The sequence below is a fragment of the Psammomys obesus genome, unplaced genomic scaffold (genome assembly GCF_907164565.1).
Source record: "Psammomys obesus unplaced genomic scaffold, mPsaObe1.curated_primary_1811, whole genome shotgun sequence".
Taxonomy (NCBI): domain Eukaryota; kingdom Metazoa; phylum Chordata; class Mammalia; order Rodentia; family Muridae; genus Psammomys; species Psammomys obesus.
Window position 1 is genome coordinate 2,915,743 of NW_026590663.1, and position 6,000 is coordinate 2,921,742.

A 6,000-nucleotide genomic window follows, 5' to 3' on the forward strand; every position below is an offset into this window, starting at 1 on the left:
GTGTGTCACTGAAGAGAATGCTAAATCTGTTCAACTGTACGAGGTAAGCTTTATTACATCTAAGAACTATACTGCGCCTTCACGTGGGAGGTTGGCTGTGACACTGGGAATATACATTCCTGAGTTTTATTATATCTATTCACTAATTTTTTTAGTTATTTTTGAGGTTTGTTTTTAAGTGTTCACTTTAGCTGATTATTGTGTTTCTGGTAGTTCTGGGGGTTGAACCCAGGGCTTCTAGCACAGTAGGAAAGTGCTCTACCACTGACCTACACTTCCAGCCCCTCTGTATTTAAAAAGGGCACACTGCATTCATTTCATCTTTCAGTTTCCACTAGTCTGATTAATCAAGGTTTGGAATAACCTTTGTAGAGTGATTGTGTAAGTCCCATATTTTGTTTTACTTGGTTAAGGCTGTTGGGACAGGGTTTACCTCCTAGAGATGCAGGTCTTCTATGCACAGATCACAATTTCACTAAAACGTAGGTCACAGTGTGCAGCTAAGCTGCAACTAGAAAGAACAGGATCTTCTGGAGAATACTAAGCAATGCTAACTAAGACTGAAGGATTTTTAAATTTTTTTTTTATTAAATTGTAAATGTTTCTCAAATGGATATACATGAAACACTAGGATGTGTAGGGTATATCCTAAACATTCAGGTTATATCCTAAATGCTCTGTTTTCAAATTGAAAATAAACTCATTAAAAATATATAGTCAGTGGGCAGGAGAGGCATATCTGGAGAGATGAGATTCAGATTTGATCTAGATATCAGAAAAGTCCCCTGTGGGAGGTCAGTGAAGATTGTGGTGGGGCTGCCAGGAGGAGAAAGTAGCAGGTGTCGACTGTTAACAAGCATAACCTTTAGTGACTCCATTGGTCCGGTCACACACTCAACATGCCTCTCACATTATCTTCTCTATACAAAAATGAACAGAACAGTCTTAGGGCTTTAAGACTTTGACAAAGTACATGACATTCACTAAAATGGCATGAACAGGGAATGCTCTCAAGGTATTTCTGGGACCCTTAAATTTGTCAGAGAAACATGGACCTGTGAAAGTGAAGTAGAAAGTAATACTAGGTTTAGGATATGCAATATTGATTTGGCTCTAGCTTTCAGAAGGCTTAGTCTTTCATGTAGCTAAAAAACAACAAACAAAAAATAAAACAAAACAACCTCCAAACCAACCAACCAAACACTACCACCCTTTTCTCAGTTACAGTGCTTGCTGTATCCACATGAGGACCAGAGCTTTGATCCTCAGCACTCATGTAAGAAGCTGGACACGGTGCATACCTGTAAACTCAGTGTTGGAGGCAGAGAAAGGGCTATCTCATGGGCTTGCCTGGATGGCCAGTCTAGCTAAATCTAGGAGTTTCAAATTCAGCAGGAGACTGTCTCTAAAACAATAAAGTACACAGCAACAGAGGAAGACACAAGACTTTGACCTCTGATTTCTGTGGGTACAGAGACATGCACACTAACAAAATCTTCCTTCTCTTGCTTCTGTTGACAAAGAGGTTTCTTATTCTAGTGGGCAAAATTTAATGATAGATGTCTTATTGAGAAGACAAATGTTAATGATGCTTTCAGTAGCACACGGAAGGAAGGTGCATCACTGACTCCCAGAGACTTAAGGCATTGAATAAGGTGTGACTCAGTTACCCTGTAACCAAATTGTCACCTAAATATACTAAGCTTCAAGACAGTATGTTCTCACTTGAAATATCAAACCCATTATGACAGCCCAACTAAGAAGTGTAATGAAATCTTACTCGTTGTATCTTTGCTTAAGATTTCCCCTTCCCGATATTAGTGATTTTGGAGGGTCACACACTGTGTTAAGTTGTATTGCACATTCCATCATTTAACTGTCACAAAAGCTCTGGGACAAAAGACAGATTTTTAAAATTATTAATAAAGAAAGCTAAAGTTTGGAGAGAGTAGGACTATCCAAGGTCATTTAATTGTTAGGCAGTGTATCAAAGGCTTGGCACCAAAGCAACACGCTAATCTCTATATTACAAATCATCATTCCTTTATCTAGGTTACCAGGAAATATTGCCTGTCTGTCTGTCCATCCATTCTTCCATCGGTCAGCACACTATCAGCGCATTATCTTTTAAGACCTACAAGCACAGTGAATGCTTTTACAAAAATATTTGTAGGCTGAGAATATCATCCTTATTAAAACCAGATAGTTTTACATTGTTGTACAGCAAGACTGTATAAGTAAACTTACTTCATATGATGCAGCATTAGAAAGAAAGGAATAAAGGAAGGAAGAACGAAAAGAAAGAAAGAAGGGAGAGAACTTTTGGTTTTCCATCTTGAGCTTCTTAACTGCTGTCACCATTTTACCATACCAAGATCCCTAAAAGTATTACAACTACAAAGGAGCCTGCAACTCTTCAAGTCAAAAGCTCCTTTGCAGAGAGACAGGTGTTTTGACAACGAAGCACAGCTTAATGAACGGCAGAAGTCTAAAATAATTCAACTCCATGTTAATAAACGTTGCAATCACTTAATCTAAGATTAAGTAACAGTTGAGGCAAAAGTACTTCTAGCAAGTGTTGTCCTTAAATATATTTGGGAAGTACTAGATTCATTGTCTTGTTTGATTAGTCTTTTTTTATTTTTCCTTTTTTTTTTTTTTTTTTTTTTAAAGAGAGTGAGATAAGTTGAAGGTGAATGGACAGGGAGGTGAAGAGCATCTGGTATGATGTAGGGGAGAGTAAAAAATATCAAAACATTGTATAAAAAGAATTAATTGAAAATGTATTGAAAGAAGTAAAAGCATTATATTAAATTCTCCAAGCAGGTATTCCCACCTGAGAGGAAAAGTAGGTATTCTCTGTCTCAACCCTACCCCAGCATCACAGAGGTGGGTACCACAAGCCTGTCCTTCTCTCCCTACATCTAATCCCTAATTAAGACCTGTGTATCTTCTGGCCCTCATATCTTTGCATTAGGTCCCTCCTCTGCTTATCAGCCCTGGGGCTGTGTAGTCTACTTTTCTTTTCTGTCACTACTCAGTCATTTCCGGATTGGTCATTGGGCTCCTAGTTTTTCCCTTGGACAGCTCATCTTCTCAAAGTGTGAGAGGGGCTGGCAAAAACTGTAACACAAACTATCCCCACTCCCTTCCCAGAGTATAACCCTATGTGCCACTCAAATGAACTGAAAAGTCTTAGCAAGGCAAGAAGGCCCTCCTATCCTACATTGGTTCTTGAGTCTCATATTTTCTGTGGAATAACTGTCGTTATTTTCATGAGTTACTTAAATCCTTATATTTTTTCATAAGTATTTTCTTCTACCCCTCTTCCTTGACCAGTTACTGCTTTCTGTATTTACTTTAAAATTATTTATTTATTTATTTATTTATTTATTTATTTATTCATTTTGTATCCCAGCTGTAGCCCCCTCGCTCGTCCCCTCCCAATCCCACCCTCCCTCCTTCATATCCTCCCATATCCCTCCCCAAGTCCACTGACAGGGGAGGTCCTCCTCCCCTTCCATCTGACCCTTAGTCTATCAGGTCTCATCAGGACTGGCTGCATTGTCTTCCTCTGTGTCCTGGCAAGGCTGCTACACCATGGGGGGGGGGGGGTATCAAAGAGCCAGCTTCTGAGTTCTTGTCAGAGACAGTACCTGTTCCCCTCACCAGGGAACCCACTTGGATATACTGAAATGCCATGGGCTACATCTGTGCAGGGGTTCTAGTTTATCTCCATGCACAGTCCTTAGTTGGAATATCAGTCTCAGAAAAGACCCCTGTGCCTAGAAGTTTTGGTTCTGTTGCTCTCCTTGTGCTCTTCATCCTGTTAGCTGATGTTGTTTTCTTCCTCCACCCTTTCTCCCTATAACAGTACTTGCCCTGGAGATGAAGCTCACGGCTGTGTTCTCAGTATTGAGCTGAGGCCTGGTTTAGAATAAGTGTTTAGGTGTTTAATGTATGAACAAATATTTGGGTAAAGGACTGAGCTATTATATCTTTTCTTGTGAGGCTGTATCAAATGACAGTTATATAACCAGTTGAGGCCTGTATAGCCTTCACATTTTATATAAAATATGTCATTAGATGATGCTGTCATGATACAGTTCTGTTACTGATTCATAAATCCAAGATCTGACATCTAAAATTTGTACTGTGTATAAAGATCTCTTATTTTAATGAACATGGCACAAGGAGATCTTTTTCTGGTCATTTATTACTATTAGCAATATGATTATTTAGTGCATAATTTTTAGAAAATACAGATTAGCTATAGTTACGAATTTTTATAGCAAACAATGAATTTTGGCTAGTAGTTTGCTCCAATTTCAGCTTAGACTTGCCTTTAACTTTTTGGGAGTACTAGAGACTGAATCCATGGGCTAGGTACTTACTTTACAATGTAATATATCTCTTGCCTTTCTTTTTGATTTTTTTAAAGCCACATTTGAAAAATCAAAAAAAAATTAACAGTATCACTTGTAGTTAGAGAAGTAAAAACAGAAAAAGAAAGGAGAGAGCAAGGGTAAGAAGGGTATGGAGACACAAACGAGGGAAGGTGGAAAGGGAAGGAGAGGAAGAGGAGGAGAAACTGCATGTATTGTGGGGAGGAAAGAGCAGAGAGAAGCGAGAGGCAGAGGAGAAACAGGGAGAGCACACTAGTGTGGGAAGGCAGAGCTACAGAAATTCACACCTGTCTGTCAGCGTGTGCTCTTTCCAGCTTGCCCATATGCCAGCGTTCACCCTACTTCCAGCAGACAAAAGCCCCTCTTACAGGTAGCCGGAGGCATCGGGAGGCTTCATCCTGTGCTTATGAGTTGATGCTGTCACCTATCTAATTCATGGCTTTACAAGGCACCACTGAAACATTGCATTGGAAGGAATAAGTTTTCAAACTGGCTTCATCCAAGAAGGCTTCTTTCTCTTCCTTATTTTTCTTACTGTGTAGCACTGGCTTGTTGATCTGGTACTCTCTATTTTAATGAGGCTGACCTCAAACCCATGGCAGCCTGTCTCAGGTACTTCCCCCAGTGTCAAGATTATTTCTGACATTGTATTCCAGGTGTAGGACTGAAATGGGTTACCCTGAAATCTTAAAAAATGGCTACTTAAAGAAAGATTCAGCACTGATTTTGCTGATCAAAATAGCTGTTTCTCCCCAGGGTCCATGTACTCAAATATCACCTTTCTGAGAGTGGAGAAACATCTATGATGTAAAGTCTTATAGAACAAGTAGAAATGACAGAAAAGAAAGCAAAAGGCTTAAATAGAAGCAAAACTCAGGATACAGAGGGCCTAATTAGTTTGAACATCTCCAATAATTAATAAATAAAAATGCTTGACATAGTCTTTTAATAGGACTATTTCAACACACTTTAAACTATGATCCAATTAATAAAAATTACTAAGACAATGATTACTGGGTAAAATGAATAGGCAAATGAAAGTATTCATGTATTGTTTTCAGGGTAAACATATGCTGCTTTCTCTTGAACTATTTAATCTACTTTCATGTTTCTGTACCGCCTTCCAATTAGTTAGTAGTTAGTGGATTACTGGTAAGAATGATTATCCTCCCTCAAATTCTAATTAGGTAATTTATAAGTAAAAGCATAATGCAGGGCTAGCAAAACAAAGCAAACACCGCCAAACACAAGACAAACCAACAGACTTAGCTATAAGATAATTATTAAAAAAAATAGAGATTCTATCAACACATAGTAAAGGAGGCATAATGGACTAAGATATAAAGCTAATAGTCACTCTTCTTGTTGATATATACACAGAAGAAAGACAAATAGCATAGGAAACCTCAGTCAGGATTTCAGGAGTAAAGTCAGGAGACTTGTGGCTGATGGAAGCATTGTGACAAAGGAAAACACAGAATCAAACAAAGACCTCTGAGACCTAGTAGTAGCACCCAGACAATAGCCTTCTCTTTCTTTCTTTTCTTTTTCTTTCTTTCTTTCTTTCTTTCTTTCTTTCTTTCTTTCTTTCTTT

General features: G+C 38.6%; 1 protein-coding gene across 8 annotated transcripts in view; it reads right to left on the bottom strand.

The window, feature by feature from the left end:
- Positions 1 to 6,000, bottom strand: part of Cadps2 (calcium dependent secretion activator 2) — a 486,122-nt gene that overhangs the window by 42,007 nt on the left and 438,115 nt on the right. The gene's annotated exons all lie outside the window — the stretch shown is intronic.